Source organism: Ascaphus truei, chromosome 7 (genome assembly GCF_040206685.1).
Source record: "Ascaphus truei isolate aAscTru1 chromosome 7, aAscTru1.hap1, whole genome shotgun sequence".
Classification (NCBI taxonomy): Eukaryota; Metazoa; Chordata; class Amphibia; order Anura; family Ascaphidae; genus Ascaphus; species Ascaphus truei.
Window position 1 is genome coordinate 26565219 of NC_134489.1, and position 25919 is coordinate 26591137.

General features: G+C 46.7%; 4 non-coding genes and 5 pseudogenes across 4 annotated transcripts; all 9 read left to right on the plus strand.

Moving 5' to 3' along the window:
* The first annotated feature begins 1492 nt into the window (after positions 1-1492).
* On the plus strand, positions 1493-1667 carry LOC142500198 (U2 spliceosomal RNA; annotated as a pseudogene).
* Positions 1668-5981: 4314 nt separating this feature from the next.
* Positions 5982-6186, plus strand: LOC142500046 (U2 spliceosomal RNA; annotated as a pseudogene).
* Positions 6187-9747: 3561 nt separating this feature from the next.
* On the plus strand, positions 9748-9954 carry LOC142500258 (U2 spliceosomal RNA; annotated as a pseudogene).
* Positions 9955-10767: 813 nt separating this feature from the next.
* On the plus strand, positions 10768-10958 carry LOC142500695 (U2 spliceosomal RNA). The gene has a single exon (XR_012803225.1). It is a non-coding gene; the product is annotated as a U2 spliceosomal RNA (small nuclear RNA).
* Positions 10959-15050: 4092 nt separating this feature from the next.
* On the plus strand, positions 15051-15231 carry LOC142500272 (U2 spliceosomal RNA; annotated as a pseudogene).
* A 2701-nt stretch (positions 15232-17932) lies between these two features.
* On the plus strand, positions 17933-18139 carry LOC142500292 (U2 spliceosomal RNA; annotated as a pseudogene).
* An 813-nt stretch (positions 18140-18952) lies between these two features.
* On the plus strand, positions 18953-19143 carry LOC142500696 (U2 spliceosomal RNA). The gene has a single exon (XR_012803226.1). It is a non-coding gene; the product is annotated as a U2 spliceosomal RNA (small nuclear RNA).
* A 3071-nt stretch (positions 19144-22214) lies between these two features.
* Positions 22215-22413, plus strand: LOC142500156 (U2 spliceosomal RNA). The gene has a single exon (XR_012802830.1). It is a non-coding gene; the product is annotated as a U2 spliceosomal RNA (small nuclear RNA).
* A 2850-nt stretch (positions 22414-25263) lies between these two features.
* LOC142500741 (U2 spliceosomal RNA) lies at positions 25264-25459 on the plus strand. The gene has a single exon (XR_012803265.1). It is a non-coding gene; the product is annotated as a U2 spliceosomal RNA (small nuclear RNA).
* The last annotated feature ends 460 nt before the right edge of the window (positions 25460-25919 follow it).

The window sequence follows — 25919 nt, forward strand, 5'->3', positions numbered from 1 at the left end:
CGGTTGCTGGGATGAATTTCTGAGCAGATTTTGACAAAAAAGCTGTAATATTCAGCAGTACTTTAGTTCTGCTCATTTGCATGAGGACGTAGTACCGGTTTCAACCAATAGAGGTCACACTAAGTGTAGTGTGATACCACGGTTAACCAATAGATGGCGCAGTACCTGGAGAGTGTGATATCACTGTCAACCAATAGATGGCGCAGTAACTGGAGAGTGTGATATCACTGTCAACCAATAGAGGTCTCACTACGTGTAGTGAGATATCCAATGTGTCTTTGTGGGTCTGAACCCAACCAATAGAATCGCCAGAAAATGGCAGAAGGTGATCGCCTGAGGAATACCATTCGGTTGCAAGTTGAAGAAGGACGCAGAGAAGAAATTGGATTGAAGTATGTTGTACAAGAAATTTTACTGAAGGTGCTGGAAATGGACTTTGTGAAAACATTGTTTTGCCTGCAAGACTTCCCAAGGATTGGAGTCTATGATCTGACTTTTACCAAGCAAGAGGATTGCCTGAACTACTATGAAAGATTTAAAGCAAAGTTGGATGATACCCTGATGAGAGGAATTCAAGTGATCCCCAGCTTTTCAATGGAAGAAAAACCACTGACTATTCATATGTATAACCCATATGCACGCACAGAGGATCTGCACTTATTTTTGCTGAGGTATTGCAGTGTGGCAAAAGGAGGCCAACAATTGACAAATCAATATGGCGTATACAACGGCAAAAGGCGCTTCTGGGTACGTTTCAGAGAAGATGCATCTGCAGTAGGAGGAGTGATGAGCCCGCCGGCGAATTTTACTATTGGAGGAAATAGGGGGTTCCTGTACTACCCTGGACAACCTACCTTTTGCAGAAATTGCCTACAATATGGACACGTCAGAGAGACTTGTGACAAATCTGGACTGAATTGCAGGAACTGTGGGAAAAATGGACATTCGGCCTATAATTGTGAGTTACCCCGCCTTTGTGATTTGTGTGGGTCACCAGGACATTTGTCTCGTATGTGCACGAATAGAACGTATGCTCAAGCGGCAGGTGGCCGGTGGAGAGAGGGGCCACCACCACCACCCAAGGAGACGACCGTGGTGCCGGAGACACAGGAGGAGAAAGAGGTGACAATACAGAAAGAGGACAATGCGTTTATAGGAACAGAGGGGCCAAGAACAAGCACAGGCATGCGCAGTGTCACAGAGGTTGAGGAGACAAGCCAATCAGAGGAGGAGGATGGGTCAGCGACGATTACGGAGATATACGAGGAAGGGGAGAAGGAACAGAAGGAAGAGGAGGATCGTTTCCTAAACAGCTTGGCGGAGAACCCCAACAAAAGGAAAGAGAAGGACGTTAAGGCTGTGGAGGACTCAGAAGGGTTAGACGAAAGGGGAACACCTCAACATAAAGACTTTGAACTGGAATCCCAACAAACTGCGCAAACAGATTGGGTAGTAGTAGGGGGAGGTAAACACCCAGTGCAAGGGGAGGTAGAAAACATGGATACAACAGAGAATCTGTTCTTATCAGTTTAATATCTGATACGTCCCCTATCTGGGGACCATATATTAAATGGATTTTTAGAACAGGGAGATGGAAGAAGAGCTTGCTCTGTCCACTCCACGCATTGACCTGGTATTGCAGTACCTCCAGGACCGGTGCACTTCCCTTTGGGGATATTTGGCTTGTATCAAAAAATAGAAACAAATCACCGTCTGACAGAAAAAAAACAAACATGCATTTTTGGCTCTTTCTTTTGCAAAGAAAGAAGAAGATGAAATGACGACAAAATAAAGCCTCCTTCTTTTTGCTGTGTCTTGTTTGCTCTTTTGCGTGGCTTCTTACTTTCTTTTCTTTTCAGCTCCTCCTCGCATGGAGCAGGAGTGCCGCCTGCTGCCTAGCCTAATTCAGTCCGAACGAGCAGATGCCTAAGAAACTCCTGTTGAAGCTGTATCCAAATAGCCTGCATAGCAAACACTGCAGCAGCAAGCAGCAAATGCCTTGACTTGCTGGCTTCTTGTCACAATGGCTGGCTGGCTGGCTGGCTGAAATGACCTGAACTGAAAAGCCCAGCCACTGGCTGCTTGCTTGCTGCCTGAGTTTCATGGCAGCCCAGACGAGTCGGCTAGCAGAGAAAAAGTGGGCGGTTCCTATGCAAATAAGCAGACGAAGCCTGGTGCCGGAAAAAGAACTGGAAGCATGTGCCTTTTTGGCTGTTTGCTGGCCATGCGGGCCCCCCAGCAGTGTGTGCGGCTGCTTTTCTTTACTCCATAGAAAGTCTTTGGCTTTTGCATCCGTCGTCGCCGCCGCTGCTGCATAGACTCCCCGGGGCTGTGTCGGAAGGAGCGGAGGGACTGGAGGCATGCCTGCTGGGGGAGGAGGCGAGCGGGCAGCCAGCGGCTCCCTCTGCCCTTCTCCCTAAAGCATAGCGCCCCCGGCCGTCGGGCGGCGCTCAGGCGGGGGCCCATTTCTGGTTATCGCTTCTCGGCCTTTTGGCTAAGACCAAGTGTCTGGCTGAGAGGTGATTGCGGAGACTGTGACCCCTTGGCCCTGGATCATCGCCCCTTCGGGGGCTTAAGATCCTTGCTGCTTTTGGGGGGGCACGCCATCTCTGGCAGCGGGGAGTGATCCGGAGCGGACAGACGAGAGAGTGAAGGGCCGGCACCTTTGCCTTGGGGCATCGCCTTAAGTGGCTTAAGCCTCTTGCTGCAATTAGGGTGCCGCACCTAAACTTGTGGCGACAGCGATGGCGATGGGACCAAGCGGAAAGAATGGCATCCGGTTCCTGGTTGCAGAGGAGGAGAGGAGTCGCGTGGATTTAATGTGGATCGTGGAGGAAGTGATGATGGCATTGTTGGAGTTGGAGCAGACGCAAGTCTTTTGTCTACAGGACTTCCAACGTCAGGGGATATTTGACCTGACTTTCGTGAGAGTGGCTGACTGCTGGAGCGCTTTTGAGCGATGCAAAGAAAAGAGCGAAGATCCGAGGCTGAAGGGGATCACAGTGGTACCAAGCTTCGGCTTAGAGGAGAAGCCCTTGGTGATCCATCTGTATAACCCGTATACAGACAAGGGAGATATTGATAGCTTCCTGAGCAGATACTGCACAATGTTGAAAGGAGGAATGGAGTTATCAAATGCCTACGGGATGTTCAACGGGAAACGTCGATACTGGGTTCGGTTCAAAGTAGACCCATCACGTGCAGGGGGAGTGATGCACCCCCCTGCAAGTTTCAGTATTGGAAGCAACAGAGGCTTTTTGACTTATCCCGGCCAACCGGCGTATTGCAGGAACTGCTATCAGTACGGACACACAAAAGAGAACTGTGGGAGGGAAGGGGTGGTGTGCCGCAATTGTGGGGAAGAGGGGCACGCAGCTTTCAACTGCAGGGTCCCAAAAAGATGTGACCTTTGTGGGGTAAGAGGACACCTGGCAAGGAACTGTAGGGCGAGGAAATCCTATGCGGGGGCAACAAAGCACAGTACAACAGAAGAATCGGCAGGAAGATTTTATGCCCAGACAGCAAGGGAAAGTGAGGTAGAAAGCACCTCGGACTTGGAGGGACTTATCTTGGGGGATGGACAAAGGAGGGAGGGGGAGATGGATCTACAGGAGAAAGGAAGTGGTGAAGTGGCAGAAACCCCTGAGTTACTGCAAGGTGATACCTCGGCTGTGAACGGACGTATCCTTGGGGATAAGAAAAAGGGGGAGGGGGAGATGGATATACAGGAGGGAGGAAGTGCAGAAGAGGCGGAAACCCCAGTGGTTCTACAAGGAGAGAAAGGGGAAGTTTTGAGCACTCAGAGTGGGAATTGGGCGGAAAGAGTGGAGGGACAGGAAGAGGAGGAAGCTTTAAAGGGAAAAATGGATGAGTTTGAGAAGAAAGTAGGGGACGTTAAGTTATGGGTGGTGATATTGAAAACAAAGGATATGAGTAAAAAAGAGTTAATGGGAGAATTAGATGAGATCATGAAGAGAAGAGCGGGAATGTCTGTGAAAGAATTTTTGAAGCTGAGAGAGGATCAGGTGAAGCGGTGGAAGGAGGAGAAATTTAGATTGGAGGGGGAAGCAATGCTGGAGGAAGAAGCTAGGAAGAAGGAAGAGGGGGAGAGCGAAACTAATCCAATACAGATGGTGCAGGGGGAGGGAGGGGAAGAAGAGATGATATGGGAAAGGGAAGGAGAGGAGGGGCTAAAAGGAAAATTGGAAGATTTTCAAAAAAAAGTAGGTGATGGGGAGTTTTGGGTTAGAGTGATGCGGAAAGCAAAAGAAGGGATAAGTAATAAAGTGATAGGGGAACAGCTTGACAAAATTATGGACATAAGGAAGGGAATGACAAAGGAGGAATATGAGGTAGTGAAAACAGAATGGATAGCGGAAGAAGAAGAATGGGATAGAAAATTTAGGGGGGAGGGAGAGTCCAGAAGCGATTTGGGGTTTAAAAAAGTGGGGGGGGTTTTTTGGGAGCAACTTGCCTCAGAGGAAAAATTAGTGTGTTTGGAGGTGGAGGAAGGAAAGAGTCAGAGGACGCAGGAAGAGTCAATAGAGCTGTTGGTAATGCCTTCCGAACAGGAAGAAAGCATTTTTGGCAGTGGGGTATATATGACTGATTCCGAGGGAGAAAATTCCGAGATGGAGTGCACATCAACTGGGAAAAAAGTTTTAAAAAGGAAAGAACAGACAAGTAGTTTTGTGGAGAAGGAGGAGGCAGGGCCAAGTGGGGTGAGCCAAAAGAAAAAAAAAAGGAAAGGAGGAAAGCAGGTGCAAAAAGTGAGTGCAGAAGAAAGAGAAGAGATAATAAAGTCAAGAGAGAGTGGCAAAACGTGGACATACGCGGAGTGTGTCAAGAGATGGGGAGAAAAGTATGAAAGAAGCATGGAGAAATGGGTGGCAGCCATGAGTGATTTAAAGAAAAACAATACAGAGGAAATGATAGGTAAACTTAAACATGTAGAGCATCATGTAAACAAAAATTTAGAAGAGTATGAAAGGATTATTGAAGAAGAGCAAAGAGAGGTAAGCGAGGTCACATTAGAAGGAAAGAAATCCCAGGAGGTACTTAGAATAGAAGGTGAGGAAAGCGTGTGTGAAGTAGAACAGGGGAAGAGAAGTGAGGTCATAATTGCAAGGAAGGGGAGAGTTGAAGAGGAATTTGTAGGTTATCCTGGTGCGAAAGCAAAAAGAGATGAGGATTGGGGGGTTAGAACATCTTTAGAAAGTCAAGAGAAAAGACAGGAGATAGCAAAAGAAACTGAAGGAAAAATTAATCTAAAGAGGTTAGAACAAGAGGAAATAGTAGGAGTATGTAGGCAGATAGCTGGGGAAAAAGAGAAAGTGAGGGTTAGTGGTGTGAGTGGGGAAAAAGTAGCAGAAATGTTAAGAATAGATGGGAGTAGTGGGAGTGATTGGGGGGGGATCTCCTCATCTGAAAGTGAAAGAAGTGGAAAGCAAAATAAAGAGAAAGAAGGGGGGGAGACAATAAGGATGCTAGAACGGAAAGTGGGAGGGACAAGTAGGAGTGAAAGTGAAGGAGGAGCAGCCTCAATGGCAGAGAGGTCAGAAAGTGAAGGAAGTGGGGTACAAGAAAAGGATAAAGGTCGCCCAAGTAAAAAAGAAGAAAAGGACGCTGTGTTTAAAACAAGCTGGGATATGGGAAAAAAAACGGAATATTTAAACAAGAAAATAAAGGAGGTTGAGGAGAAAATAGGAGAGGCAAAAGTATGGTATAAGATGATGCAGCAGGCAAACCCTCATGGGGGGACAGACCAAAGAGTATATGACATAGAGAAGATGCTATCTAATAAGGAAAAGATGTCGCCAAAGGAGTTTGAGACAGAAAAGGAAAGATATAGGAAGTTGTTAGAGAGACAAATAGCAAGTAATGAGAGAAGTAATAGGCGGGTGTAAGGGAAAGTATGCAATGTATTTTTGATTGGTGGAAAAGTTAAAATGAAAATGTTGATTTGTGAATGTACAAAATTTACTGGTTTTGTAAATATGTGAATGTAAATAAACATTTAAAACAAAAAAAAAATCTGTTCTTATCAGTTTAATATCTGATACGTCCCCTATCTGGGGACCATATATTAAATGGATTTTTAGAACAGGGAGATGGAAGAAGAGCTTGCTCTGTCCACTCCACGCATTGACCTGGTATTGCAGTACCTCCAGGACCGGTGCACTTCCCTTTGGGGATATTTGGCTTGTATCAAAAAATAGAAACAAATCACCGTCTGACAGAAAAAAAACAAACATGCATTTTTGGCTCTTTCTTTTGCAAAGAAAGAAGAAGATGAAATGACGACAAAATAAAGCCTCCTTCTTTTTGCTGTGTCTTGTTTGCTCTTTTGCGTGGCTTCTTACTTTCTTTTCTTTTCAGCTCCTCCTCGCATGGAGCAGGAGTGCCGCCTGCTGCCTAGCCTAATTCAGTCCGAACGAGCAGATGCCTAAGAAACTCCTGTTGAAGCTGTATCCAAATAGCCTGCATAGCAAACACTGCAGCAGCAAGCAGCAAATGCCTTGACTTGCTGGCTTCTTGTCACAATGGCTGGCTGGCTGGCTGGCTGAAATGACCTGAACTGAAAAGCCCAGCCACTGGCTGCTTGCTTGCTGCCTGAGTTTCATGGCAGCCCAGACGAGTCGGCTAGCAGAGAAAAAGTGGGCGGTTCCTATGCAAATAAGCAGACGAAGCCTGGTGCCGGAAAAAGAACTGGAAGCATGTGCCTTTTTGGCTGTTTGCTGGCCATGCGGGCCCCCCAGCAGTGTGTGCGGCTGCTTTTCTTTACTCCATAGAAAGTCTTTGGCTTTTGCATCCGTCGTCGTCGTCGCCGCCGCTGCTGCATAGACTCCCCGGGGCTGTGTCGGAAGGAGCGGAGGGACTGGAGGCATGCCTGCTGGGGGAGGAGGCGAGCGGGCAGCCAGCGGCTCCCTCTGCCCTTCTCCCTAAAGCATAGCGCCCCCGGCCGTCGGGCGGCGCTCAGGCGGGGGCCCATTTCTGGTTATCGCTTCTCGGCCTTTTGGCTCAGATCATTGTGTCTGAGTCAGGGGCTTAGCTGGGACTGTGCACCCTTGGCCCTGTGGCATCGGCTCCTTCGGGAGTCTTAAGCCACTTGCTGCTTTTGGGGGGGCACGCTATCCTGAGCTTGCTAGGAAGGCGATCGAAGAAAGATGGCGACAGGCGCGCATCTTAAGGACACGATCCGGTTCCTGATTGATGCAGAGGAAAGAGACCGTGTTGGGCTGAAGTTCGTGGTCGAGGACGTGCTGCGGAGAGTCGGAGTGGACACTGGGAAAGTGTTTTGCCTGCAGGACTTCCAGCGCCAGGGCATCTTTGATGTGACGTTCCGTATGGGAGGAGATTGCCTGGATGTCTTCGAGAAAGTGAAGGAAATGATGACGGACCCGAGCATGCAAGGGGTGAAAGTCATTCCGAGTTTCCAGATGGATGAGAAGATGGTGACGGTACATATGTACAACCCGTTTGTGCCAATAGAAGACGTGGTGATGTTCTTGAAGCGATACAGCACAAGTGTCAAAGGTGGTGTAGAAGTAAAGAACGCGTACGGGATGTACAATGGAAAGAGGAGGTTTTGGATCCGGCTCAGACCAGACCCTGGCGGTGTGGGAGGGGTGGCTCATCCGCCCTCAGCTTTTAGCATTGGTGGGAACCGGGGTTTTTTGAACTATTATGGCCAACCTACATATTGTAGGAACTGCTACCAGTATGGACATACAAGAGATTTTTGTGAGAAAACTGGGAGAATCTGCAGGAACTGTGGAAAAGAAGGACATTGGGCTGCAGATTGTGATATTCCCAAAAAATGCGATTTGTGTGGGGACATTGGACATCTCGCGCGGCAGTGTTCAAAGAAAAGCTATGCGCGTGCAGCCAAAATGGGTTTTGGTGCAGAGGAAGCAGATGATTTAGTGTTTAATGGTAGGATACAGAAGAGAATAGGGGAAATGCAAGGGGAGGGATTGGAAGCAGCCTTGGCTGAGCGGGAGAGGGAGGTACTGAGAAAAAAAAAGGAGGAGGATGTTTTTTTGGAGACCTTCGCGCAGAAGCCTGAAGTAGTGTTGCAGGAGGGGGAAAGGGCATTATTGCAGAAAGGGATAGGGGGAGAAGAAACAGAGACTGTGGTTGTGTCTGCCCCAAGTTGGGATGAAAGCATGGAAGCTCAAGACGCACAGGGGGGGGAGGGGAAGTCTTGTGAAGAACAGGAGGAGGGAATGGAGGTCACAGTAGGGGAAAAGAAGCCCCAAAAACGTAAAAGTAAACAGGAAGTAGGTAGCAGAGAAGCGAAGGAGGACCAAGGGGAGGAGAATAGAGAGGGGCCTAGGGAGAAAGTAGAGAGGGTAGTAAAGACAGAGAGGGGTCAGTTAGGGGAAGCACCAAGAAGGAGTGCTTTAGAGGAGAAAATGGGGGAGTTTCACCGCGCAGTAGGGGAGGTAGAGTTCTGGGTAGCGATTTTTAGGAAGCAACATGAAGGAAGTACAGATCAGCAAATTATAAAAAGATTAGATGAAGTAATGCACCAAAGGAAAAACATTACAAAAGAGGAATATGAGGAAATGAGAAAAGAGAATATACATTTGGTGGAGGTGAAAGAAGGCAGAGCAGTCCTCAAGGAAAGAGAGGAGGAAAGGGAGCTTTTTGGAGAACTGGAGGATATTAGTGAGGAGGAGGATAGTAGTGAGGAAGAGGAAGTAAAAGGTCTGGGAAGGTCCCATAAGGTGACCCTGGTAAGCCGGACAGAGGTGACAGTGGTGGAGGAGACCCCGGAAAGTATTATACAAGACGAAAGGGAGAAAAAGGAGAGTGAGTTTAAGGGATACCCGGGTGTTGTGGAAACACAAACTCAGGGAATAACACCTACAAGGGCGGGGAGTAGCGGCAGTGATTGGGGAGAGATCTCCTCATCCGAAAGTGAAAGAAGTGGAGAGCAAAAGAAGGTTAAGGGACACCTAAATGAAGAGGGAAAAACGGGGGAGACAACAAGTATGCCAAAACGGAAAGTGGGAGGGACAAGTAGGAGTGAAAGTGAAGGAGGAGCAGCCTCAATGGCAGAGAGATCAGAAAGTGAAGGAAGTGGGGGGCAAGAAAAGGATAAGGGACGCCCAAGTAAAAAGGAAGAAAGGGACTCTGTGTTCAAAGTAAGCTGGGATATGGAAAAAAAACAGGAATATTTAGACAAGAAATTAAAGGAGTTTGAGGAGAAAATAGGAGAGGCAAAAGTATGGTATAAGATGATACAGCAGGCAAACCCTCATGGGGGGATAGACCAAAAAATAAGTGACATAGAGAAGATGCTATCTAAGAAGGAAAAGATGGCGCCAAAGGATTTTGAGACAGAAAAGGAAAGATATAGGAAGATGTTAGAGAGACAAATAGCAAGTAATGAGAAAAGTAAAAGGCGGGTGTAAGTATGCAATGTATGTCTGATTGGTGGAAAAATTAAATTGAAAATGTTGATGAAGAATGTTAGCAAAGGGTTGCAATAGAGTTTTGTTGTAATGAATAATGTGGTTGGGCTTTGTAAAACGTATTATTTGTTGAAAAGTTTTCTTATCTGATGGGTATGTAAATCTTGTGTTTGTAAAGTGTGAAGGGTTTGGTAAAGTAACCAAGATAATTTTTGTAGTAGGAATTATGAAGGTATTTTCGGAAAGTGTCAAATTGTTTGCTGGTATAAAATGTATTATTTGTATTGAAGTTTGGAAAAAAAAACATTTAAATGTTGTTAAATTTATCTCTGTGTTAATAAACACAAATAAAACAAAAAAAAAAAAAAAAAAAAAAAAATCTGTTCTTATCAGTTTAATATCTGATACGTCCCCTATCTGGGGACCATATATTAAATGGATTTTTAGAACAGGGAGATGGAAGAAGAGCTTGCTCTGTCCACTCCACGCATTGACCTGGTATTGCAGTACCTCCAGGACCGGTGCACTTCCCTTTGGGGATATTTGGCTTGTATCAAAAAATAGAAACAAATCACCGTCTGACAGAAAAAAAACAAACATGCATTTTTGGCTCTTTCTTTTGCAAAGAAAGAAGAAGATGAAATGACGACAAAATAAAGCCTCCTTCTTTTTGCTGTGTCTTGTTTGCTCTTTTGCGTGGCTTCTTACTTTCTTTTCTTTTCAGCTCCTCCTCGCATGGAGCAGGAGTGCCGCCTGCTGCCTAGCCTAATTCAGTCCGAACGAGCAGATGCCTAAGAAACTCCTGTTGAAGCTGTATCCAAATAGCCTGCATAGCAAACACTGCAGCAGCAAGCAGCAAATGCCTTGACTTGCTGGCTTCTTGTCACAATGGCTGGCTGGCTGGCTGGCTGAAATGACCTGAACTGAAAAGCCCAGCCACTGGCTGCTTGCTTGCTGCCTGAGTTTCATGGCAGCCCAGACGAGTCGGCTAGCAGAGAAAAAGTGGGCGGTTCCTATGCAAATAAGCAGACGAAGCCTGGTGCCGGAAAAAGAACTGGAAGCATGTGCCTTTTTGGCTGTTTGCTGGCCATGCGGGCCCCCCAGCAGTGTGTGCGGCTGCTTTTCTTTACTCCATAGAAAGTCTTTGGCTTTTGCATCCGTCGTCGTCGTCGCCGCCGCTGCTGCATAGACTCCCCGGGGCTGTGTCGGAAGGAGCGGAGGGACTGGAGGCATGCCTGCTGGGGGAGGAGGCGAGCGGGCAGCCAGCGGCTCCCTCTGCCCTTCTCCCTAAAGCATAGCGCCCCCGGCCGTCGGGCGGCGCTCAGGCGGGGGCCCATTTCTGGTTATCGCTTCTCGGCCTTTTGGCTAAGATCAAGTGTAGTATCTGTTCTTATCAGTTTAATATCTGATACGTCCCCTATCTGGGGACCATATATTAAATGGATTTTTAGAACAGGGAGATGGAAGAAGAGCTTGCTCTGTCCACTCCACGCATTGACCTGGTATTGCAGTACCTCCAGGACCGGTGCACTTCCCTTTGGGGATATTTGGCTTGTATCAAAAAATAGAAACAAATCACCGTCTGACAGAAAAAAAACAAACATGCATTTTTGGCTCTTTCTTTTGCAAAGAAAGAAGAAGATGAAATGACGACAAAATAAAGCCTCCTTCTTTTTGCTGTGTCTTGTTTGCTCTTTTGCGTGGCTTCTTACTTTCTTTTCTTTTCAGCTCCTCCTCGCATGGAGCAGGAGTGCCGCCTGCTGCCTAGCCTAATTCAGTCCGAACGAGCAGATGCCTAAGAAACTCCTGTTGAAGCTGTATCCAAATAGCCTGCATAGCAAACACTGCAGCAGCAAGCAGCAAATGCCTTGACTTGCTGGCTTCTTGTCACAATGGCTGGCTGGCTGGCTGGCTGAAATGACCTGAACTGAAAAGCCCAGCCACTGGCTGCTTGCTTGCTGCCTGAGTTTCATGGCAGCCCAGACGAGTCGGCTAGCAGAGAAAAAGTGGGCGGTTCCTATGCAAATAAGCAGACGAAGCCTGGTGCCGGAAAAAGAACTGGAAGCATGTGCCTTTTTGGCTGTTTGCTGGCCATGCGGGCCCCCCAGCAGTGTGTGCGGCTGCTTTTCTTTACTCCATAGAAAGTCTTTGGCTTTTGCATCCGTCGTCGTCGTCGCCGCCGCTGCTGCATAGACTCCCCGGGGCTGTGTCGGAAGGAGCGGAGGGACTGGAGGCATGCCTGCTGGGGGAGGAGGCGAGCGGGCAGCCAGCGGCTCCCTCTGCCCTTCTCCCTAAAGCATAGCGCCCCCGGCCGTCGGGCGGCGCTCAGGCGGGGGCCCATTTCTGGTTATCGCTTCTCGGCCTTTTGGCTAAGACCAAGTGTCGAAGTCAGAGGGCCAGCAGGGATAGTGCTTCCTCGGCCTTGCGGCATCGGCCCCTCTGGGGTCTTAAGCCGTATTGTAGCTATTGGGGAGGTACAACATCCTGTGCGATTCGGAGGGCGAGAACGAGACGGAGAGTAAGGGGCCGGCGCCTTGGCCTTGGGACATCGCCCGAAAGGGCTTAAGTCCCTTGCTGCTGTGGGGGCGCCGCACCCGAGCTTGAGAGCGGACAAGGAGAGCTGAGACAATGGCGTCTGGAGCTCATATGAGGAATACGCTTCGGTTCCTGGTAGCAGAGGCGGAGAGACAGCGAGTCAGTCTGACGTTTTTCGTGGAGACGATCCTGAATGGAGTGATCGGTTTGGCAGCAACAAAAGTGATGTGTCTGCAGGATTTCCAGAAACAAGGGATCTACGATCTGACCCTTTTTGAAGATGCGGATTGCCTGTGTGCCTATGAAAGGTGCAAAGAGATGGCTTTGGATGAGAACATGCGTGGAATCAGCTTGGGACCAAGTTTTATGCTGGAGATGAGACCAGTTGTGGTGCATATGTATAACCCCTATGCCCGGAAAGAAGATATTTTCCTTTTTTTAAGGAGGTACTGCATGGAAGTGAGAGGGGGAGAAGAGTTGTATAACCCTTATAAAATGTACAATGGTAAGAGACGGTATTGGGTGCGGTTCAAAGCAGACTCGACGGGGGTGGGGGGAGTGATGCACCCTCCGGCCAGCTTTAGTATTGCCGGAAACAGGGGTTTTCTTTTCTACCCAGGACAACCTACGTATTGTAGGAAATGTTTTCGCTATGGACACACAAGAGAAAAGTGTGAAAGGACTGAGGTGGTGTGTCGCAATTGCGGCGAGGAAGGCCATACGGCGGCCTATTGTAAGATCCCAAAGAAATGTGATGTGTGTGGGGTAAGAGGACATTTGGCAAGACAGTGCAAGAAAAGGAGCTATGCTCAAGCTGCAGGAGGGGAGGACACGGATGTGGCAAGCCAAGAGGGAGAGGACCTGGAGGAAAAAGAGGAAGATTTTCTTTTGGACAATATTGCCCAAAGCTTGGTTGGGGGAAAGGGAGAGGGGAGTGGGGGGGGCCAGATCTTGATGGGGAATGGGGATGCAGAGTCTCTGAGCATGTCTGAGCAAAATTGGGCAGTTAGTATGGAGGTTCAAGACATACAGAGTGAGGGAAGGAATGTTGGGGTAGAACAGCAGGAGGAGGGGATGGAGTTTTCAGTTGGGGGGAAAAAACCCCAAAAGCGTAAACAGGAAGTGGACAGTAGAGACGTGAAGGAAGGCCAAGGGGAGGAGGAGAGAGTGGGGCCTAGAGAAAAGGTAGAGAGGGTAGTAAAAAAATATGGAAAAAATCTAACCAAAAAAATGGAGGCATTTGATAAGGCAGTAGGGGAAGTAGAGTTTTGGGTGAAAGTGTTTAGGAAGCAACATAAAGGGAGTTCAGAGCAACAAATGATACAGAGTTTGGAAAAATTAATGAGTCAAAGGAAAAATATTACTAAAGAGAAATACGAGGAATTGAAAATAGAAAGTTTGCAGTGGGTGGAGGTAAAGGAGGGTAGAGCAGACTTTAAAGGAGAAGAGGAGGAATATATAATAGGAGAAGCTGAGGAAGTTAGTGAGGAGGAGGTACAAGATTTCGTGAAGCTTACAGAAGTGACAGTGGTGGAAGAGACCATGGAAGACAGGCAGGAAGAAGGAACGTATAAAGTTCTAGGAAAAATACAAGAGGGGGTGGGGGACTTAGGGAAAGGACAGAAAGAAATAGAAGTAGCAAGTATGGAGGAAAAACCTTTAAACTCAGAAAATAAGGCAAGAGAGGGGAAAGAGGCAAAGGAAGAGGTTCTAGAAGAAGGAAAAGAGGAGAAAGTGGGCCCAAGGAGAGAGGGATGTGTAGTGAAAGCAGCCTCGGATGACTTGATAGGTTATCCTGCCATATTCAAAACGCAAAGTCAGGAAGTAATAGGAACAAGTACAAATGAGAAAGGGGGGGAGGTAAGTACCTCTTTTGAAAGTGTAAGCAGAGGAAAAGGGAAAAATAAAATCGGAAATGGTGTGAGTAGAGAAGAAAGAGAAGAGCAGGGAAGACAAAGAGCGATAGGGAAAATATGGACCTATGAGGATTGTGTTAAAAGATGGAAAGGAAAATACAATAGGCACTTGGATAAATGGATAAAAGAGAAGAAAGAAATAGTAGGAAAGGATACTTCGGAGAAAAGCAGAGAAAAAGCAAAAGCTGCAGAGCATGCTATAAATAAGGAATTAGAAAACTGTGAAAGAATATTGGAGAAAGAAATGGAAAGAAGTAGTGAAAATGACTCGGATAGTTGTAGTGAGGAAGAAGAGCAGATGGATCAAGGCAAAGAGGTGAAACTAAGGAAAGTTGGGGGGACAAGTAGGAGCGAAAGCGAGGGAGAAAGTTCTAGTAAGATGGAAGCTATGGAGACAGGGGGATCCTCAAAAGTTGTGGCAAAACAGGAGATAGCAAGGAAAATTGAGGGGAAAATGAGGGTAGAACAGAAGAAAATTGTAGAAATATGTAGTCAGATAGTTGGGGAAAAAGAGATGGTTAGTGAAGTGAGTGGGGAAGAAGTGGCAGAGTTTTTTGACGAAAGCTGGGAGGAAAAAAAAAGAAAAAAATATCTTGACAAGAAAGTAGAGGAGTTTGAGGAGAAAGTAGGAGAGGCAAAAGTATGGGTAAAGATGATACAGGAAGCAAACCCGTTTGGGGGGATAAACCAAATAGTAAGAACGATAGAGTCGGTGCTATCTCACAAGCAAAGAATGTCACCAAAGGAGTTTGAGGCAGAAAAAAAGAGATACAAGGATGATTTAGTTAGACAAATAGCATGTAATGAAAAATATAGACAAAGGAGGTAAGGGAAATGTAGGTTTGTGATAGTAGTGGAAATGGTAAATTGAAAATTTGATTTATACATGTATAAAATGTATTGGTCGGGCACTTGGTGATGTTTATGGAGATTTAAGAAATATGAATTGCTGATTAGAATAGTTTTTCTTGAAGAAATTTTTTGGATTAATAGTATTGTTTTTGAGGGAAAAATATGTGATGGATAAGACGAAGTTATGGAGTTAATGTGCAAGGTGAATAAATGTGTATACAGTATGGTGTTTGAAGAAATGTAAATATGAAATGTAAGTTGTTTTGTGGATGTGATGATTTTCGGAAAAAGTTTATTATTTATTGTAAATAATATGAATGTGAATAAAACATTAAAAAGAAAAAAAAAAAAAATCTGTTCTTATCAGTTTAATATCTGATACGTCCCCTATCTGGGGACCATATATTAAATGGATTTTTAGAACAGGGAGATGGAAGAAGAGCTTGCTCTGTCCACTCCACGCATTGACCTGGTATTGCAGTACCTCCAGGACCGGTGCACTTCCCTTTGGGGATATTTGGCTTGTATCAAAAAATAGAAACAAATCACCGTCTGACAGAAAAAAAACAAACATGCATTTTTGGCTCTTTCTTTTGCAAAGAAAGAAGAAGATGAAATGACGACAAAATAAAGCCTCCTTCTTTTTGCTGTGTCTTGTTTGCTCTTTTGCGTGGCTTCTTACTTTCTTTTCTTTTCAGCTCCTCCTCGCATGGAGCAGGAGTGCCGCCTGCTGCCTAGCCTAATTCAGTCCGAACGAGCAGATGCCTAAGAAACTCCTGTTGAAGCTGTATCCAAATAGCCTGCATAGCAAACACTGCAGCAGCAAGCAGCAAATGCCTTGACTTGCTGGCTTCTTGTCACAATGGCTGGCTGGCTGGCTGGCTGAAATGACCTGAACTGAAAAGCCCAGCCACTGGCTGCTTGCTTGCTGCCTGAGTTTCATGGCAGCCCAGACGAGTCGGCTAGCAGAGAAAAAGTGGGCGGTTCCTATGCAAATAAGCAGACGAAGCCTGGTGCCGGAAAAAGAACTGGAAGCATGTGCCTTTTTGGCTGTTTGCTGGCCATGCGGGCCCCCCAGCAGTGTGTGCGGCTGCTTTTCTTTACTCCATAGAAAGTCTTTGGCTTTTGCATCCGTCGTCGTCGTCGCCGCCGCTGCTGCATAGACTCCCCGGGGCTGTGTCGGAAGGAGCGGAGGGACTGGAGGCATGCCTGCTGGGGGAGGAGGCGAGCGGGCAGCCAGCGGCTCCCTCTGCCCTTCTCCCTAAAGCATAGCGCCCCCGGCCGTCGGGCGGCGCTCAGGCGGGGGCCCATTTCTGGTTATCGCTTCTCGGCCTTTTGGCTCAGATCAAGTGTCTGGGTCAGGAGGTCCAACGGGAAGGCGACGGTCCGGCACCTCGGCCTTGCAGCATCGCTCGAAAGAGCTAAAGCTGCATGCTGCTATAGGGGTGCCGCACCAGAGCTGACCAAAGAAGGACGATGGCAGCATGGATGGCTGTAAAGAATACGATCCGGCTCCTAGTCGAGGAGGCCGTGCGAGACCGAGTTCGCCTGAAGTACATCGTGGAGATGGTGGTGACGGATTTATGGAAGATGGACATCAGAGACGTGTACTGCCTGCAGGATTTCCCGAACCAAGGGATCTTTGATGTGACGTTCAGATCAGAAGCCGACTGCTGGAACGCTTATGAAAGGAGCAGAGAGAAGGAAAAACATTCAGCAATGGTGGGGATCAAAGTGATTCCTTGTTTTACGCTGGGAGAGAGGCCAGTCACGGTCCATATGTTCAACCCCTTTGTGCAGAAGGAGGACATCGCGGATTTTCTGAAGAGATACTGCACGACGGTTAAAGGGGGTGAGGAAGTGAAGAATTTCTACGGAACTTTTAATGGCAAAAGACGTTTCCTGGTTCATTTTAAAGAGGATCCGGGACGTATAGGGGGAGTGATGCACCCCCCAGCCAGTTTCAGCATTGGTGGCAACAGGGGTTTTTTGAACTATCCTGGACAACCCCTGTTTTGCAGGAAGTGCCATTTATTTGGGCATACCAAAGAAAGGTGTGAGAAGAAAGAAATGGTGTGCCGGAATTGTGGGGAGGAGGGGCATGGCGCCGCCATGTGTACGGTGCCTAAGAAATGCGATATTTGTGGTGTGAGGGGGCATTTGGCTCGGCAATGTCCGAAAAGAACTTACGCCCATATGGCAAGAGCCAGCAGAGAAGAGGAGGCTCGAGAGACTGTAAAAGACTTTGGTGAAGGAGGGGGGGCGCCGGCAAAAACATGTGAAATTGTGCAAGAGTTTGAGCTAAGCGGTGAGGGGGAGACCCAGCATAAAAAGGAAGAGGTGATTGAGGTGGGAGAAACCCCAGAGTTTATGCAAACAGACCTTCCTTCTCAAAGGCAGGGGGTACAGGGCTCAATGGAAAGGAAAGAATCAGAGAGGGTGGAGGGTGAGCAAAGTCAAAGCTTGGAAGGGAAAATTGAAGTGTATGAGGCTCTAGAAGTTGTTAGTCCAATGGAAAGCTCTCAAGAAGATTTGGGGGATAAGTTTTGTCCCCACTGGACAGAAGGGGAAGAGGGATACAGAGGTTTAGAGGCAATACAAGAAGCTGTGAGAGTTTTAGAGACGGGGAAAGGACAAGAGGTAAAGAGTACAATACAGGAGGAAGAGATGGAGGTCGGAGGTTCAGAAAAGAAAGCCTTAAAACGCAGGCAAAAGGAGAGTAAAAAGAAAGCAGAAATTGAGGCAGGTACGGAAGCAGGCCCCAGCAAAAGGGGAAGTATGGAACAGAAGGGTAGTGAGAGTGATAGTTCATCCTCACAAAAAAGTCAGGGAAGTGATCAAATGCAGGGGAAAGGGAAAGTACAGAGGAAAGTAAGCAGAACGAGTGGAGAAGAAGATACAGCTAGGGAAACAGCTGAAAGGGAAAGACTTTTTTTGGAAAAGAAGAAAGCAAGAGAGAAAGAACAGGAGATAAACAACAGAGGAGAACTCCAAAGACTTTTACTAGTTTGGGATAATGCAAACGAGAATTCAAATTTAGAACTGATAGAGAAAAATATAAGTTCAGTTGAAGCAGGTTTGAAAATAAAACCAGGGTCCTCAATTAGTATTCGGAAAAAGAGAGATGTATAGAAATGTTTAAAATTTGAATGGTGTAGAACATAAAATGATGGAGTTTACGTTGATATGTTTTCTATTTTAGAAGAGATATATTCTAAAATGTTATAAAAAAAAAAAAAAAAAAAAAAAAAAAAAAAAAAATCTGTTCTTATCAGTTTAATATCTGATACGTCCCCTATCTGGGGACCATATATTAAATGGATTTTTAGAACAGGGAGATGGAAGAAGAGCTTGCTCTGTCCACTCCACGCATTGACCTGGTATTGCAGTACCTCCAGGACCGGTGCACTTCCCTTTGGGGATATTTGGCTTGTATCAAAAAATAGAAACAAATCACCGTCTGACAGAAAAAAAACAAACATGCATTTTTGGCTCTTTCTTTTGCAAAGAAAGAAGAAGATGAAATGACGACAAAATAAAGCCTCCTTCTTTTTGCTGTGTCTTGTTTGCTCTTTTGCGTGGCTTCTTACTTTCTTTTCTTTTCAGCTCCTCCTCGCATGGAGCAGGAGTGCCGCCTGCTGCCTAGCCTAATTCAGTCCGAACGAGCAGATGCCTAAGAAACTCCTGTTGAAGCTGTATCCAAATAGCCTGCATAGCAAACACTGCAGCAGCAAGCAGCAAATGCCTTGACTTGCTGGCTTCTTGTCACAATGGCTGGCTGGCTGGCTGGCTGAAATGACCTGAACTGAAAAGCCCAGCCACTGGCTGCTTGCTTGCTGCCTGAGTTTCATGGCAGCCCAGACGAGTCGGCTAGCAGAGAAAAAGTGGGCGGTTCCTATGCAAATAAGCAGACGAAGCCTGGTGCCGGAAAAAGAACTGGAAGCATGTGCCTTTTTGGCTGTTTGCTGGCCATGCGGGCCCCCCAGCAGTGTGTGCGGCTGCTTTTCTTTACTCCATAGAAAGTCTTTGGCTTTTGCATCCGTCGTCGTCGTCGCCGCCGCTGCTGCATAGACTCCCCGGGGCTGTGTCGGAAGGAGCGGAGGGACTGGAGGCATGCCTGCTGGGGGAGGAGGCGAGCGGGCAGCCAGCGGCTCCCTCTGCCCTTCTCCCTAAAGCATAGCGCCCCCGGCCGTCGGGCGGCGCTCAGGCGGGGGCCCATTTCTGGTTATCGCTTCTCGGCCTTTTGGCTAAGATCAAGTGTAGTATCTGTTCTTATCAGTTTAATATCTGATACGTCCCCTATCTGGGGACCATATATTAAATGGATTTTTAGAACAGGGAGATGGAAGAAGAGCTTGCTCTGTCCACTCCACGCATTGACCTGGTATTGCAGTACCTCCAGGACCGGTGCACTTCCCTTTGGGGATATTTGGCTTGTATCAAAAAATAGAAACAAATCACCGTCTGACAGAAAAAAAACAAACATGCATTTTTGGCTCTTTCTTTTGCAAAGAAAGAAGAAGATGAAATGACGACAAAATAAAGCCTCCTTCTTTTTGCTGTGTCTTGTTTGCTCTTTTGCGTGGCTTCTTACTTTCTTTTCTTTTCAGCTCCTCCTCGCATGGAGCAGGAGTGCCGCCTGCTGCCTAGCCTAATTCAGTCCGAACGAGCAGATGCCTAAGAAACTCCTGTTGAAGCTGTATCCAAATAGCCTGCATAGCAAACACTGCAGCAGCAAGCAGCAAATGCCTTGACTTGCTGGCTTCTTGTCACAATGGCTGGCTGGCTGGCTGGCTGAAATGACCTGAACTGAAAAGCCCAGCCACTGGCTGCTTGCTTGCTGCCTGAGTTTCATGGCAGCCCAGACGAGTCGGCTAGCAGAGAAAAAGTGGGCGGTTCCTATGCAAATAAGCAGACGAAGCCTGGTGCCGGAAAAAGAACTGGAAGCATGTGCCTTTTTGGCTGTTTGCTGGCCATGCGGGCCCCCCAGCAGTGTGTGCGGCTGCTTTTCTTTACTCCATAGAAAGTCTTTGGCTTTTGCATCCGTCGTCGTCGTCGCCGCCGCTGCTGCATAGACTCCCCGGGGCTGTGTCGGAAGGAGCGGAGGGACTGGAGGCATGCCTGCTGGGGGAGGAGGCGAGCGGGCAGCCAGCGGCTCCCTCTGCCCTTCTCCCTAAAGCATAGCGCCCCCGGCCGTCGGGCGGCGCTCAGGCGGGGGCCCATTTCTGGTTATCGCTTCTCGGCCTTTTGGCTCAGATCAAGTGTCTGGGCTGAGAGGTTGCGCTGAGTCTGTGACTCCTTGGCCTTGGGTCATCGCTTCCTGGGGAGCTTAAGACCCATGCTGCTATGAGGGAGTCACGCTAACTCGAGCACGGGAGGCGATCAGGAGAGAGAGAAGGAGAGGGGCCGGCGCCTTGGCCTTGAGGGATCGTTCCCCAGGAACTAAACCCTCATGCTGCTTTAGGGGCGCCGCACCTAATCCTGGACGGCCGGTTTTGACGGATTGACGGAAGATGAGGAAGATGGAGAGTGAGACCTGCATAAAGAATACCATCAGGTTTCTGGTGGCAGAGTCGGAGAGATGGCGTGTGAGACTCAGCGTCATCGTGGAGGATGTCTTGAGGGCGATGCTGGAGGTGAACATCGTGGAGGTCGTCTGCCTGCAGGCGTTCCAGCGCCAGGGCTATTACGACGTATCATTTATTGAAGAAGAGGAATGTGCAAGAGCTTACGTGAGATGTAAGGAGAGAGTAAGCGACTTGAAGAGGATGGGTATCCGAGCTGTACCGAGCTTTTTGCTAGGAGAATGCACCATGATGGTACATGTTTTCAATGCTTTTGTGAAGGAAGAAGAAATTGAGACTTTTTTGAGAAGTTTTTGTTATGTGGTGGGTGGTGGTGTGAAAAGGAAAAACTCATACGGAATATTCAATGGAGAGAGATCGTATAGAGTACGTTTCAGACTAAATGAGGGGAGTACAGGGGGCGTGATGCACCCCCCTGCCAGTTTTTGTTTCGGGACTAACAAGGGCTTCCTGAGGTATCCAGGGCAGCCTTTGGGAGTGATATGCCGCAATTGTGCGAGGGAAGGACATATTGTAGCAGAATGTAGAGTGCCGAAGAGATGTTTTATTTGTGGAATTACTGGACATTTGGCGCATCAGTGCCAGGAAAGAACCTGTGTGCAAAGGACAAAAAAGACTGAGTTAAATCCGAGGAGTCAGACAAAGAAAGATTTGGATTTGGGGGGTGGGGATGTTTTGGAGGAGGAACAGTGTCAGCAAAGGGAGAAGAAGGGGGATAGGGGAAGACAGTTTAGTGATGTAGACGAAGAAGATAAAGGAAAGGGGGACAGTATGGATGAAGGGAAGGGTGACAGTATGGGGGAGGAGGAAATTAGTGTGCAGAAGGTAGAAAGTGAGTCTGAGAGTAGTGGACAGGATAGTGGGGAGGAGAAGGAGGATAGTAGTAATGAGTATAGGGCAGAGGAAGAGGAAGAGAGTGTGTTGGAGGAGGAGGAGGAGGAGGAAGAAAGTGTGTCTGGGGAGGAAATGGAAGGTAGTGACGAAGGGAATGGGGAGGAAAAGTTAGAGTTCTGGGAGCAAAATGATTGGAGAAGCAAGTTAGACCCATTGGGACCTGTTGTGGAATCAGAAGATACGAGGCCTTTTAAGGAGAAACTGAAAAAAATGATAGAAATGTTTCAAAAGGAAATAGAGGATGCTGAAGCATGGGTTAAGGCTCATCAGGGGATAGGAAGAGGAGAAGATAAAGTAAGAGAAGTTCTAGGTGATTTATTTCTAGCTTGGCGTGCAAAATCTAAGAGGAAGGATAGAGAGGTTTAAAGGGAAAAGATGGGGTTTTGTTTAAAATAATGGAAGGGAAAATTGCATATATGGAATGAAACGGTTGTTATGGAATTTGAAGTTTTTTTGGATTAGTGGGGTATGGAAAAGTAGAGAAAAATGGGAATGTGTTGTGAAGTAACAAAATGTAATAGTGTTATTTGTTTGTTTGGAAATTATGAAAAATGTAATATATATGGGATGGTTTGGAAAAACTAAAGAGGAGGAATGTGGGAAATTTTAGTAATGTTAAGAAATAAGCAGAGAAAATAAGCAAAAGTAAAGAAAGGAGGTTTAATAAAGAAGTAGAGGTATGATATTATGTAAAGAAATTAAGAAGAAAAAGGAAAAGAAAATGTAATGAAAGAATATAAAAATAATATGTGATGGAAAAGTAGAAGGAAAGTGGGATGAGTAGAATGTATTTCTTGGGAAAGTAAGGGTAAAAATAGAAATATAAATGAAATAGAAAGGATGTAATGGGTTCGGTAAATATATGGGAGAAGTTTTTGGAAATTAGAATGTATTTTGAATTTTCTTGTATGAAGTAATTGAGAATTTCTTTTGGAAAGTTATGAAAGAAATAATTTTTATTATATAATTTTTGTTCAAAAAGAAAATGTAAAACAAAAATGTCAAATTGTATATTTTTCAAATATGCAAATAAAAAAAAAAAAAAAAAAAAAAAAATCTGTTCTTATCAGTTTAATATCTGATACGTCCCCTATCTGGGGACCATATATTAAATGGATTTTTAGAACAGGGAGATGGAAGAAGAGCTTGCTCTGTCCACTCCACGCATTGACCTGGTATTGCAGTACCTCCAGGACCGGTGCACTTCCCTTTGGGGATATTTGGCTTGTATCAAAAAATAGAAACAAATCACCGTCTGACAGAAAAAAAACAAACATGCATTTTTGGCTCTTTCTTTTGCAAAGAAAGAAGAAGATGAAATGACGACAAAATAAAGCCTCCTTCTTTTTGCTGTGTCTTGTTTGCTCTTTTGCGTGGCTTCTTACTTTCTTTTCTTTTCAGCTCCTCCTCGCATGGAGCAGGAGTGCCGCCTGCTGCCTAGCCTAATTCAGTCCGAACGAGCAGATGCCTAAGAAACTCCTGTTGAAGCTGTATCCAAATAGCCTGCATAGCAAACACTGCAGCAGCAAGCAGCAAATGCCTTGACTTGCTGGCTTCTTGTCACAATGGCTGGCTGGCTGGCTGGCTGAAATGACCTGAACTGAAAAGCCCAGCCACTGGCTGCTTGCTTGCTGCCTGAGTTTCATGGCAGCCCAGACGAGTCGGCTAGCAGAGAAAAAGTGGGCGGTTCCTATGCAAATAAGCAGACGAAGCCTGGTGCCGGAAAAAGAACTGGAAGCATGTGCCTTTTTGGCTGTTTGCTGGCCATGCGGGCCCCCCAGCAGTGTGTGCGGCTGCTTTTCTTTACTCCATAGAAAGTCTTTGGCTTTTGCATCCGTCGTCGTCGTCGCCGCCGCTGCTGCATAGACTCCCCGGGGCTGTGTCGGAAGGAGCGGAGGGACTGGAGGCATGCCTGCTGGGGGAGGAGGCGAGCGGGCAGCCAGCGGCTCCCTCTGCCCTTCTCCCTAAAGCATAGCGCCCCCGGCCGTCGGGCGGCGCTCAGGCGGGGGCCCATTTCTGGTTATCGCTTCTCGGCCTTTTGGCTCAGATCAAGTGTCTGGGCTGAGAGGTTGCGCTGAGTCTGTGACTCCTTGGCCTTGGGTCATCGCTTCCTGGGGAGCTTAAGACCCATGCTGCTATGAGGGAGTCACGCTAACTCGAGCACGGGAGGCGATCAGGAGAGAGAGAAGGAGAGGGGCCGGCGCCTTGGCCTTGAGGGATCGTTCCCCAGGAACTAAACCCTCATGCTGCTATAGGGGCGCCGCACCTGATCCTGGACGGCCGGACAGATGGAGAAGAGAGAGATGGAGAGCGAGTCCTGTGAGAGGAACACCATCAGGTTCCTGGTGGCAGAGACGGAGAGACGGCGAGTGAGACTCTGCAGCATTGTGGAGGTCATCCTGAGAGACATGCTGGAGGTGAACGGCGCAGATGTCTACTGCCTGCAGGCGTTCCAGCGGCAGGGCTGTTATGAGGTGTCTTTTGCAGAAGAAGAGGAGTGCGTCAAGGCTTACAAGAAATGTAAGGAGCGAGCAAGCGACCTGAGAAGGATGGGAATCCGTGCAGTGCCTAGCTTTTTGCTAGAGGAGCGACCGTTGATTATGCACGTTTTTAACCCGTTTGTGGAAGAAGAGGAAATCGAGGCCTTTTTGAAAAGGTTTTGTTCAGTGGTGGAGGGGGGAGAGAAAAGAAAGAACCGATACGGAATTTTTAACGGTGAAAGACTGTATAGAGTACGGTTCAGACGAAGTCCGGAGAGTGAAGGGGGAGTGTTACACCCCCCGGCTAAGTTTTGTTTCGGGACAAATAAGGGCGTCCTAAGGTACCCAGGCCAGCCTTTTGGAATTATTTGCCATAACTGCCAAGAGAGAGGACATATTGCGGCAAAATGTAGTGAACCAAGAAGATGTACGTTCTGTGGAGAGTTTGGACATTTGGCACGGTTTTGCCAGAGAAGGACTTATGCACCAGCGGCAAGAGAGACGGGGTTAAAAAAGGCATATGCAGTACCTGTTTCGTTAGACAGCGTTTTGGTGGGGGACAACCATTGTAATGTATATTTTGAAGATGTCAGTGGGCAGGAGGTGGAAAGCGAGACTGAGGATGGTGTACAAGATAGGGGAGAGGAGGAGAGAGAGGACAGTGGACAGGAAAATAGTGAGGAAGAGAGGGAAGGAGAGAGGAGTCAGCAAAGAATAGAGAAGGATTCTTTAGGTGTGGGTGTAGATAAAGATGAAGGAAAAAGAGACAGTGTGGGGGAGGAAGAAATCAGTGTTCAGGAAGAGGAAAGGGAATTTGAGGACTGTGGGCAGGATAGTGGGAAGGAGAGTGAGTTGGTTTTAGAGGAAGAGGGTGTTTTGGTGGAGGATGAGGAGGAGGAAGAGAGTGTAGGGGGAGAGGAGGAGGAAGAGGGAAAGAGTGATTGGGAGGAGGTGTCTTTTGAGGAAAAAATGGAAAGAATGAAAGAAGTTTTTTTTTTGGGATCAGAAAGAGCAGAATGGTGGGTGGAGATATGCAGTGCAAATCAATTAAATAAGGCCTTATTGGATTTATTTTTAATGTTTCGTGGGGAAAAAAAAAGGGGGGGAAAAAAGGTCTGAGGTGGGGATTATTGTTTGATAGATTGGATTTTGTGAAATTTATAGATGTTATTGATCTAAAGTTTGGGAAGTATATGATGTTTATCTGTTCAAAAGTGGGAATAAGATAGGTAATAGAAGTGTTTTTGGGAATGTATGGGAGGTGTTTGTGGAAAGTGTTCTTAGTTACTGTTTTGTAAATATGTGAATATGAAAGAAAAGTGTCAAGGTGGGCATGGAATGTATTATTTGGAAAAATTGCTATTTATTGTAAATAATGTGAAATGTTTTTTTTTGAAAAGATTGTGTGGGGGAGGTTTACGCTTGTAAATTCAGGCTGTTTGAAAGGTATTTTATTTACTGTTTGTAATGTTTTTCGGAAATTAAGAAATATGAATTTTTTTGTTAGTTTTAGAATGTTTGATTGTGTGAAGTAACAATGATTTATTTGTTGAAATGTTTTCTTATTTACTGTTTGTAAATATTTTGAAATGTGAATAAAACATTTAAAAACAAAAAAAAAATCTGTTCTTATCAGTTTAATATCTGATACGTCCCCTATCTGGGGACCATATATTAAATGGATTTTTAGAACAGGGAGATGGAAGAAGAGCTTGCTCTGTCCACTCCACGCATTGACCTGGTATTGCAGTACCTCCAGGACCGGTGCACTTCCCTTTGGGGATATTTGGCTTGTATCAAAAAATAGAAACAAATCACCGTCTGACAGAAAAAAAACAAACATGCATTTTTGGCTCTTTCTTTTGCAAAGAAAGAAGAAGATGAAATGACGACAAAATAAAGCCTCCTTCTTTTTGCTGTGTCTTGTTTGCTCTTTTGCGTGGCTTCTTACTTTCTTTTCTTTTCAGCTCCTCCTCGCATGGAGCAGGAGTGCCGCCTGCTGCCTAGCCTAATTCAGTCCGAACGAGCAGATGCCTAAGAAACTCCTGTTGAAGCTGTATCCAAATAGCCTGCATAGCAAACACTGCAGCAGCAAGCAGCAAATGCCTTGACTTGCTGGCTTCTTGTCACAATGGCTGGCTGGCTGGCTGGCTGAAATGACCTGAACTGAAAAGCCCAGCCACTGGCTGCTTGCTTGCTGCCTGAGTTTCATGGCAGCCCAGACGAGTCGGCTAG